The 12,311-nt window shown below is 42.9% G+C and overlaps 1 protein-coding gene across 1 annotated transcript in view; it reads right to left on the bottom strand.

The window, feature by feature from the left end:
- LOC144768939 (uncharacterized) overlaps positions 1 to 12,311 on the bottom strand; it is a 707,478-nt gene that overhangs the window by 389,368 nt on the left and 305,799 nt on the right. Inside the window, exon 5 of the mRNA XM_078652943.1 lies at positions 6,383 to 6,441. The gene's annotated coding sequence lies outside the window, so the exon portion shown is untranslated. The remainder of the gene's footprint in view (positions 1 to 6,382; positions 6,442 to 12,311) is intronic.

Raw genomic sequence — 12,311 nt, 5'->3', positions numbered from 1 at the left:
TAACAAAGTACACGATTGTAGTGCTACACATTGCATTATTTCTCTATTGCAAAGTATAGGATTGTAGCGGCTCGCATTGCATTATTTCTTCATTGCAAAGTACATGATGTGGAGAAGTGTGGCTCAAAGGTTAGAGCGGCAGACCCTGATGCAGAGGTCTAGCCTGGGACCAGGGTTCAATTCCCCGCCTCGGCGGGTCTTGGGCTCAAAAATTCCACGGACCTGATAATTCTCACCTTGGTGCCTATTCCAATCATGGAGTCCCACTCTGCAACTCTGGGCAATAGCTTGCTTAATCTCCACAACGGCCCCCACAACGCTAAGGATGCCTGGCCTCCACCTTGGGGGTGCCCCAGAGTGAAAAGCCAGGATGGGTTCCACAGCGGTATTCGTACAAGCGCCTTGAGACCCTTGCGGGTGAGTAGTGCGCTACACAAGTATCAATTTACATTTTTTTTTACATTTTTGATTGTAGTTACGCATTGCATTATTCCTTAATTGCAAAGTACATGATTGTAGTAGTGCGCATTGCATTATTTCTTCATTGCAAAGTACGTGATTGGGGTGTGGGATGCATTGCATTATTCCTTCATTTCGCAGTACATGATTGCAGCGGTACACATTGCATTATTTCTCCCATTGCAAGGTACTGGGGAGTATTGTTACGCATTGTGTTATTTCTCCTTTGACCAGCACAGGATTGTATTGTTACGCAGTGCATTATTGTTTGTCCATTGCAACGTGTGCGATTCTAGCATTGCGACCAGCATAGCATTTTGAAAGCGGGGGTTGGGATTTGAACCTACCAGCCAGCCGGAACGAATATTACCCTTGATTATATGTTGGCTTTTGTATCGTGTGGTCTGATTGTATATCTTTTTATATAAAGTTTATACTCGTTGTATCAAACGCGTGTGGAGTCCATTTGTGGTGTCACCAGTGGGTTGCTGTGGGTGTGGTTGCACATACTGTACACTCGTGCCTTGGAGATAGGCCTGGCTGCTCGTACCAAGCTACTAAGGGGGTGAGCAGGGCTATCTCAAATGGTGTCCTTACTTGGCCTAACGTTGAGTGAGGAGTCCCGTGCCAGACTGTGCATAACTGGGAATGCAGCTTCTAACAGTATTGCATTCTGACACCATGGTTGTTATTCAGGGAGTCCGTTAAAGAAAATAATCCTTATGCATGCTGTAAGTCCTATAGGACTGAAAACGCATTCTCGCATTTCAAAAACGCCTGTAGCTGGTGATGTACGTGTATTTACTGCTGCTAATAATGATTTAGATACGTATTGCGTGCCAAAGTTATGCATTGGTGTTAGAAGCTACAAATTCTTTTAGCATAAACAGACTAAAAGGAAAACAATTGATGAATATGTAGCAGATTTGCATGATTGGCTAACAATTGTATATTTGGCACCCCACAGGATGATTTAATAAGAGATCAAACCGTGATGCACCCTAGCAGACTGGTGATTCAAGAAAGGTTATGAATGGAGGAAGACTTCCCTTTAGACAATATATTAGCAATTGTCCGAAAGGCAGATATCTCTGAGAAAAGTGCTGTAGCTTTGAAACAGAATGAGAAACAAACAGTGCATGTGCAGAGGATGTTTAAAAGTTATAGTGCAAAAAATACTGTGTTATTTAGCAAAGAAAAGCCAAAGTGTGTGAAAAAGGTAGATGTTAGAGGTGCTACAGCAAAGAATACTTTGCTTACAGCAAAATTCATCCTGCTATAAACCTAAAGTGGAGTAAATGTGGAATTAAGACTCACTACGCTAAAGTGTGCAGAAAAAGAAGTGTGTTAAACGTGTGTATGAATATCAGTATAGAATAGAACTAAAGGTTTCAGAACGTGATTTGGATGATGACAGACAAAACATTGTGATGGATGTAAAAGAGAAATTAATATTGAATATACACGATACAACATGCAAAAGGAAACCTGAGTGTAAGATGACATTAGGTGGGGTGGATTTGACTATCGTTGCTGATTCTGGCTCTCCATACACCACTGTAGATGAAGAAAGATTTGGCGAGAAAAGATTGGTGAATTCTTAATCGAATCTGATATACACCCAGAAGGATATGGAGGAAAGAAAATAGATATCCTGGAGTTCAGATAGTTAGCATTCAAATTTAGACACAGGGTGTCCGGAGGTAAGCTTTTCATAGAAAAAAAAGGACCGCCAGTTTTATGCTGGCAAGATCAGAAAGACTTGCACATTGTATTGTATCCGAATAGCAAAGAGCAAGTACTGATTGTTGACCATGGCTCACCAATGGGGGGCACTTTGCTTAAAAAAGTACACAGCCTATATTTCTCCAGATGGAAGTTTCCAGTTTTGACGCATGCCTTTCGGCCTGGCGTCAGTGGCTGTGATCTTTCAGAGATAGATGTTACATTTTTTGGGCAAAAAAGAAGGTAGGTATTATGTATTTTCAAGATGACAGATAGGTGAATTCTTAATCGAATCTGATATACACCCAGAAGGATATGGAGGAAAGAAAATAGATATCCTGGAGTTCAGATAGTTAGCATTCAAATTTAGACACAGGGTGTCCGGAGGTAAGCTTTTCATAGAAAAAAAAGGACTGCCAGTTTTATGCTGGCAAGATCAGAAAGACTTGCACATTGTATTGTATCCGAATAGCAAAGAGCAAGTACTGATTGTTGACCATGGCTCACCAATGGGGGGCACTTTGCTTAAAAAAGTACACAGCCTATATTTCTCCAGATGGCGGTTTCCAGTTTTGATGCATGCCTTTCGGCCTGGCGTCAGTGGCTGTGATCTTTCAGAGATAGATGTTACATTTTTTGGGCAAAGAAGAAGGTAGGTATTATGTATTTTCAAGATGACATACTGGTGTTTGGCAAGAATAGATATGAGCACGGTTTAAAACTAACCAAACTATTTTCCATCCTTGAATATAATGGAATAACAGTGGAGTGTACCTAATGCAGACTTGCTGAAAAAAGTGTTACATATTTGGATCATGTAATTGATGAGTTTAGTGTTAAGCCAAAATCACCCTTAGTGCAGGCTATCAAGAACGCTCCAACGCCTAAAAGTAAGGAGGATGTCTGATCCCTTTTAGGCCTTGCTGAATGCTGTGCTAAGTTTATACCAGAATTTGCGGATAAGTGTTGTCACATCAAATAACTTATTCTGGAACAAAGTTTCAGTGGTCACTGCAATGGATGAAGACTTTTTGGTCATTAAGGAATGTATATCAAGTGCTACCAGACTATTGAGCTTTAACCAAAATGCAGATTGCATTATCACAACCGATGCAAGCTACAAGGGTTTGGGTGCAATGTTAACTCAGGTGAAAAACAAAGGGGTGGAAGGTGTTTTAGCATTTGCATCAAGGTCCTTAACACCTACTGAAAAGGTATCCCACCATTGAGAAGGAGGCCCTGGCTTGCACTTGGGGCCTAGAGCATCTCAGAGCATTTGTGTGGGGTACGCCCGTTACTATCCATTGTGACCATAAACCACTGGTAAAATTGCTAACAACAAGGGGTACCACTAATGCATCAGCCAGGATTGCTAGAATTTTTATGTGCATGCAGGATTTCATTAACAAAATTGTATATGTGCTAGGTAAGGAAAACACTGTTGCAGATGTTTTTATCCAGGATGCCAACACAATTGGAGGAGTGTGAAGATGAGAAATGGAATAGGTTCCTTGAGGCTTTAATACATGACAATAGGTAACCAGCAATAAAGAACGAGGATTGAGAGCAAGAATTCAGAGGTGGCATGTGACACTATCAAACACTTAGAAGGCATGTAGCCTAATAAAAGAGATTTGTCTCATGCAATCAAACCTTTCTGGGAAATATGAGCTGAGCTATCATTGGACAGCGGAATAATTTTGAGAAGGAATCATTCCTCCGCTTAGTCTTCATACTAACATCTTGCTTTTGTGTCATGAGAGTCATTTTGGCATAAGTCGCACAAAAGCAGTGGTAAAGAAACTTTTTTGGTGGCCAGGGGTGGATTCCGACACATATATATTAGTCAGGGAATGTTTGGAATGTCCGAGAGAAGGCAAATCCCTTCAGACACTTAGACCCATGATGTCCAAAAAAAAACTGTGAAGCCATCGCCATTGATATGATGGGACCTGTGGGTCCATTGCAAAAATACATATTGTAATCATGGATCTGCTCTCTAGGTGGCCAGTAGTCAAGATTGTACAGAATGCTGACACTAATGCACTGTTAATGAGCTCAGATCAAGTTTTAATTTCAGAAGGACTTCCTATTACTATTTTAAGTGACAACCGGGTGCAATTTAAATCTCATTCTTTTGCACAGTGTTGTGATAAAGTCGGTGTTAATCGGACAACAACCTTTCTCTATAATTCAAGGGGCAACAGAATTGTTGACAGATTCAACCGTGTCATTAAATGGGTGATTCAGGCACTTTGTGTAAATAACAAGGAGTGGGAGGTACAAGTAACGAAAGCTGTGTGGGGTTACAGGGTCACTAGGAATGGAGTCACTGGGTTGTCACCTTTTTTGAGAATGAGAGGGAGGAATCCAAGAACCAAGTACAACCCTGGGAGGGTGTTAGGGAACTGTGTTGAACCATGGTCCTTTGAGGATGTCAGGGACACCACGGTAAAGGAAAATTTGAAAAGTAAAATCAACTATTATTCTAAGAAAAATACTAAACCTGTGTCCGCCCAAGTTGGAGATTAGGTTCACATAAAGAAACCTGGTTTTTTACCGAAAGGAGAAATGAAAGGTTATGAAATGAGGAGGTTGTGGAGGTGTTGCACAATGCTGTCCAGCTCAGTAATGGTAAAGATTGGAACTTTAAAGAATGGAAGGATCAGAAGGAGAAGGGAGGTAGTAAGGAAACTGATTGATTGGCTGCAGAGGAGTCTTTGATAGACATAGGTACTCAAGCAGACTCGAGTAGAAATTCAGAGCCACTAGCAAACCATTCTTTGGCTAACTCTTCTGGTGATATTCTACCGCATAACAACAGTAATACTGAGGAAGCATCGAAGGAAGGCGCTACACAGAGACAAGAGGAAGATGGATCCTCTTGTGAAAGTTTGGGAGAACAAGGTAGGACAAGAAAACCACCCAAATGGTCAGAGAAGTATATTCATGATGGTAGAAAGTAGTTTATTTTTTAAATATTTAATTATTGGTATTTTTTCTGCTTGATAGATAACTGATATCACACAGCATCCTTTTCGTTTTAAAGGAGGGGATTGAGTGGTGTAGTAGTTAATGCATTGTTATGGATATAATCGAACTGTTTTAATATTCTTTATTTTTATTTTAACCCGTTCCATGCTGATGACGGAACCGCTCCGTCATCAGCTACGGGTGCGCTGTGCTGATGACGGAGCGGTTCCGTCATGGCCCGCCCAGCTCGATTGAACGCTCATGCGCGGCGCGAATTCCGCGCCTGCGCTGAGCGTTCTATTGAGCGGGGCGGGCCATGACGGAACCGCTCCGTCACGAGCACAGCTCAACCGACGCTGGTGACGGAGCGGTTCCGTCACCAGCATGCGGCCGCCAAGCGGCCGCCCCTCCCCCTTAGCACTGCGGCGGAATAGCCGCCGCAGTAAAGGGGTTAAATGAGGGGGATGTGTTGTGGGCTAGGTGTTTGAGCTTGTGTCATTGTGCTATTTTGCTCTCTATTGCATTTTGATTCCATGGCTGTTATGCGGGGATCCTGGAAGCAGTTGAATGGTGTACGGGCTGCTGATATGACCACATTTGATGTGCTCTGTGCCATGGCAATAAAGTAGCTTAAATGCCTACCTGCGTTGACTACTTTCTACAGGTAAGGCAGCATAGTGAAACAAACAAAATTAGATGTGTTCTCTATTGCTATGCCACATCTGTGTTTTTAATATTAAAAAGTGAAAAAGTGTTAAACAGATGGATTATAATGTCTAAATACTGCAGGGGAGATGCTTGAGAACAGCAATGGACAATAGACCCACAAAATTAAGTGACAAAATGAAAACACCCTAGGATACAAGCAGCCATAGACGTTAAACCACACAAAAATATTCTAGGATCAAACAGCCCTTACTGTAACAGTGACTTGCACAAACACTGAAGAGACAACTTGCCACACAGAACCAAAACCAGCAAAACAACAAACATTGCCAGGCAGTGGCTCCTCAAATACAATGGATGGGTTTTCTGGATTTGCACTAAAAGCTGGCTAAGTGGATGTTAGTATGCTAAAAATGTAAAATAGCAAAACAGAGCATCTATGTCTGCACTTGAAAGCACTCAGAATTATCATTTAGAACAAATGCAAAAAAAACATTTGCTTTAGACTTTGCTTTACACATTGAAAATAGCCATTTATGGATGTACTAACCAAGCTTACCTTTCTTCTCTTTCAAAATCCTGTCACGTTGTGTCACTTAAGAGTTCAAACTTCTAACACTTAAAAAAAAGATACATGTGGATTTACAGAAGGAAACCCTACTTTTAAAAGTTCTTTACACATTTCTGTAGGCAATCACATCCATGTCAAATGTAGGTAGGATGGCTACAGAGCTTCATCTGTCTGCTAGATCTTATGTCATCAGCACAAATGTACATAGCCTGGGGCAGTGGGTGAACTTTCTTTATGCATTACTTATTAAAAGTGTGACACATTTGGACCAACCCACACTGCATCCACTCCATAGTGGGGGTACATGTCATGACATATGGGCCCTATTTAGGATGTTGGTCAGAGACGCCTCCGACCGACATCGCTGTGGATTGGAAATCAACTGACCTCAGGTCGGGTGGTCAGGCTCCGCAATTAGGATGCGACCACAAATGGTGCGGTAGCAAACTTCCATTTTACAATGGGAGCTTGTGCGGAGGGCCAAGTCGCCCGCAGCACAAGCTTCCATGAAAAATTGAACGTTTTTAAACATCCCTGCACTGTGTGGCATGCACCTCACGGCGCCTGCCACACAGTGCAGTGATGTTAAGGTCACATGATGAGGGCCAGGGAGTAAGGGGGCCCTGCTACCCCCAAAGTTGCTTCCGACATCCTTTCCATGTCAGAAAGGCGGACATTAAAAGGGTGTCAGAAACCGACATCCTAATCCAGACGGTGGAAACGCCGTCCTTAAGGGATTATGAGTTCTTTCGAACTGACCGACGGGCTCCATGAGCTCGTCAGATTGTGACGGTCAGTCCCTCCCACTACTGCCTCCGTCCGTATGCATCGTAAAGCATCAATCAGACCGCAGCAGTAGATGCGGTTCGGACCACAACCGACAAGCCGTTGGTTGCAGTCCAACCGCATCGCAATGAGGCCCATGGTGTCTTGCCTCTTTATGGATAATTGCTATTTTGTTGGGCAGTATTTTTATGAGTTTACCTAGGAAGAGGTCTTCTCTTTTCAAGGAGCTAGCAGTGGGTGGCCATAGGATACAATACCATGCACTAAGTAGCTCCAGGGTAACGTCGACCATGGTAAAACCATCTGTGGGGCTACCACTCTGCCCCTTAACACTAGAGAAGCCTAGGGCTAGTGAGCAAGTCTGCTGCTACATGGAGAAGTAGAATGGAAAGCCTCTGGTATCTGCATTAGTTCAGGGCCAGGTGGCAGTGGCTTTCCCTTCCACATCTTTATGTCAGGAGACTATGCCATAAGAAAAGTTCAGAGAGGAAAACCACAGGGCAAGCAATCCTGTGTCACGCCCGAAGCAGCTACAAAGTCAATGCTGAGCTTGGACGATTGCAGCATAACTTCTTCAATACTGGAGCTGTGCAGAGAGCATGTACAGTTAGCTCCCTGGGTATCACACCAGGTCATGCCAAGTTTAACTGATTTGTCCAACAGGAAAACTAAACGACAACAGAAAAAGGACCATGTTTTATATATATCGGAGTGGCCATTACACACGAAAAGTTAGTAACTTTGAGTAGGCATCAGTTGCGGCTGGTGACATTTGAAAGTGGTGCAGCATAAATGTTCATAATGAGTGCCCGTTGGAGTGCGAACATAGCAAGAGAGCCTGACTCTCATAAAGGGGGTTCGGGGGGTTACTCCCACTGAGAAAAATTTGAAAAAATACTGTACAAATGGTGCATTTTCAAGCATATTTGAGAAAATAGGAAGATTTATAAAGCAGTTGGGAAAATGCAGTTATGACATAAATAAAGAGATTTCATATGACGTAGAGTAGCTTCTTATTCAGTTGAACCACAGAACTTCATAACAGACTTTGAGATAACAATGCTGAGTATCTCACAGAGTTATTTATCGATATACCTTTACAAATGGAATCTGAGAAAATAGAAGTTATTGTGACTGGACACGATGAGACAGTAAATAATAAAGATTGAAAGGCTGTAAGGCACCCTACAAGGCACGGTACGTCTCATTCAGCGGATAATGAAATATGATCACATCACCCTATCCTCCTTGAACTCCATTAGGTCTCCTTGCTGGTCCACTACATCATCAAAACCAGCCACATCTTTTACAAACATTGCATATGATGCAGCTGTTGTTCATGAAATAGTGGCTCAGCAAAACCCCCATAGTGGGCCATCCTCCTGGGATCTCCTTCCTCACATATTAGTACATTACACGTTGTGCCATCCATGGGATCTGTTACGAGGCCCTGTGTGTTCTGTTCGTTTATGTCCTGACAAATGGCTTGAATTTTACTGCTTGCATTTGGAAGCTCCTGCTTTCAGCAAACAAGTGTGTTCATGTAAGCTGCATGCAATGCAAGTGGTATGTCAGGGCATAGGCTGAGGCCAGGAATCCCCAGGAGGAGTCTGAGGGCCTGTAAACAAACTATAAAATAACACCTTGCTTCTCAAGATCCACTTTCTTCTCTGCACGCGCCCAGCGCCTAAGTTTCTTTCACCTCACCTTCCAGAGTTATATTTGGGTTTGATTAATTGATTTTCTTAAGTATCCATCCAGGAGAATTAGATGCACTGTGGACTCAAATGAATCGTAATTGTGAAGGAGAGTGTAAGCAGTGCAAACAAACTGTTATGCCCTTCATAGGTTACTTATATCGTGCAGTTTTCTATTCTCCTGCTGCTCAGCCAGTGTGTGTATTTAGAGTAGAATGTTGGGAATACAGTGATGCATGCAATTTTGGGTGCCTGTGGGAGTGAGGAATGACAGAAATGGGCTGAGCAGCAGGCAGCCTGCTCCTGGTGGGGCTGCTGTTGGATGGGACTAAGGGCTGACTACCAGGCTGACCTACATCACCATCACCTGTCTACCTGGACTACCTTTCTGTTGTACTTGTATACCATTTTGATGTACTTGGACCAGCTACTGAATAAAGGTACTTATGAACTCTACTCGGATACCAGCGTCTACTTGTGTCACAACCATATGAGAGGAGCGGAGCCTCAGGCTGCTGCTCATTATGTTTGTTGCTGGTCTTTTAGTTTTTTTCATGGGGCAATTTCCAAAGAAACAGATCGAGGTCCTGACAACCGAACAGTATGCACACGTTCATCTTTGGCACGCGGCTTTCTGACCGACTGAAAGGTGGCAGGTTTTACCAATTAACTTCTCCTGCTTGATTTTTGTGAGGTCTAAACATGTTAGCCGTGTTCACTCTGGCCCCACTCTAGGGGCATCTGCCAGGCCTGTTGTGTGCCTCGGAGAGGTTATATCTGTGGCCTCACCTGTAATGTCAGTGACATCCTTAACCCTTGATCCCTGGTCACCCCCTTGAATGGATGATGTGGCCATCGGCCCCTCCTGTGATATGTGGTTGCACTCATTTTGGTTAATTCCCTCATTTAATCGGCCTGTGGGTGTGGACCCAGCCGCATGACTGGTCCCCACAGCCACAGTCTTTGTTTTTAAAATTGTGGTGCTGGATTCAGGTGGCATAAGATGACTAAGAAAAAGAGTTACTTACCTGTATTGGCATCTTTCATAGATTCACAAGCTTGAATCATCCCAGCCATCGAGGTGGGAGTCTCACAGTAAAAATAAGCATATATACAATACTAAAAACACAATTATAATATGCTATTATGCACTGCACTGTCACTGCAGTAGCCCATCCCTATTCTTTTGTAAAAAAAAAAACAAAGTTGAAACTCAGCCAATCAGGCTCCAGCACCCTCTAGAAAACTCCAAAGAGAGGCAAATCCCTCAGATTTTCTAGCACAAGTGACAAGAGTGATATATCAGTAATAAGGGAAGACTCTTCAGGGAGGAGGCAGGGTCTCAAGTGAATCTATGAAAGATACCAATACTGGATAACTGAAGTTACAGATAAGTAACTCGTTTTCTTATCCAGTATTGGATCTTTCATAGATTCACATGCTTGAATCAGAATAGCTAGCAGTTATGCAATGTTAATCTTAGAGGATGGCGTGTATCATATGAATGACTAATAGATATCCTAATATATAAATATACATGTACATATCTACTTCATATGTATGACAATATAAAAAAAGCATATATGCATAAAGAAAACTCAACATAGCAATCACATGTGAAGCAAATACATTGAATTAGCATTAATAAATAATCACCTCCATAACAGAGGCTTACCTTAGTGGAAACGATTAAGGAAGATTGCTTGTCCTACTGCTGCTTCTGCCTCAGTAGCCAAATCCAAGAAGTAATGCCACATAAATGTACGCACATTTTTCCATGTCGAGGCATGGCAAATTTGATCCAATGGCACTCCAGCAAATAGCGCCGCTGAGGATGACACTGCTCTTGTGGAATGAGACTTAGGTTTGAAAGAAAGCGGTCTGTCTGCTTTAGCATGACACAAATGAATAGCAGCTGCAATCCACCTTGAAATTGTTGCTTTAGTCACTGCAGCACCTGGCTTTTGTGCACCATAGGACACAAACAGTTGATCATATCTCCGGATGCTCTTAGTATGTGAAAGATAAAATTTGAGGCATCTTTTTATATTTAATATATGAAGTGCCTTTACAGCCAGGGCAGAATGTTCTTAGAATAACCGGCTCATAAAGGTGGAAAGTTGACGGTAACTTTGGAATAAATACTGGATTTGTTCTAAGGAGAACATAGTCATTAGTAAAGCGAAGGTAAGGCTCCTTAACTTTGAAGGCTTGAATTTCGCTGACTCTCCTGGCAGAAGTAAGAACCAACAATAAAGCAACTTTCCAAGAAATGTATTTGAGCTCAGCTCTGTGTATAGGCTCAAAGGGTGGTTTCATAAGTTGTGCCAGAACCTCCATTCTGGAGAAGGAGCTCTTACAGGAGGGTACACTCTGAAAAGTCCTTTCATAAAATGTTTTACCAGTCGACATGAACAAAGAGATAAACCTCCAGAGGGCTGCCTGTAAGTAGAGATGGCAACCAGATGTAACTTAATAAATGTGAACATAAGGCCGGATTTAGCCAGGGAGAGCAGATATGGTAAAATTGTATCTGGAGAACACTCAAGTGGGTGCACACTGTTACGAAGGCACCATGAACAGAAACATTTCCATTTGAGAGTGTAAGTTTTAATCGTGGACGATGCCCTTGCTTTAGAAAGGATGTCTCTACAGTCTTGCGGCAGGTCTTAATCCTTGAACTCAGCGTGTTCAAAAACCAAGCATGTAGCTGCAGTGGGGCTGGATGTTGATGGAGAATCTTGCCCCTGCTCATTGTTAACATGGTTGATGATACTGGAAAGCGATAAGATCTGCATTCTGAGAGCAGGAGAACCTCTGTGAACCAATGCTGGGGTGGCCATAGTGGAGCAATGAGAATCATTCTGCACAGCTCTCTTTTCAATTTCATCAGAAGCCTTGGAATTAACAGAAAAGGAGGGAACACGTAGACGAAGATCCCTGTCCACCTTATTAGAAAGGCGTTTCCCGTGAACCTTATTCTGGCTCCCAGCAGGCAAAGAATTTACATTTCCGGTACATTCCGGAAGCAAAGAGATCCAAGCTGGGCTTGCCCACATCTGGAAGATGGACTCGAGAACCTTCTAGCTCTCATTTGTGTCAAGAGTTGGAAGTCCTGCTCAAAGTATCCACCAGACAGTTCTTCACTCCTGGGAGATGTTCCACCTTCATAGAAATGTGGTGAGAGATAGCCCACTGCCAGACTTCCTGCGCTTCCAGCGATATGATGTGGGAGAGTGTGCCTCCTTGTTTGTTCAGGTAATGAATACATGTGGTATTGTCTGTCCTCATAAAAATCGAGGCCCCTTGAATCCTTGGGAGGAAAGCATGTAAGGCTAGAGAAATGGCTTGGAGCTCTAGAAAGTTGATGTGCATCTTTGAGAGCGCTTTGGACCACTTGCCCCTTATCTGGAGGTCCTTAACGTGTGCCCCCC

This window comes from Lissotriton helveticus, chromosome 7, assembly GCF_964261635.1.
Source record: "Lissotriton helveticus chromosome 7, aLisHel1.1, whole genome shotgun sequence".
Classification (NCBI taxonomy): domain Eukaryota; kingdom Metazoa; phylum Chordata; class Amphibia; order Caudata; family Salamandridae; genus Lissotriton; species Lissotriton helveticus.
This window is presented reverse-complemented; position numbering and strand designations above follow the sequence as displayed.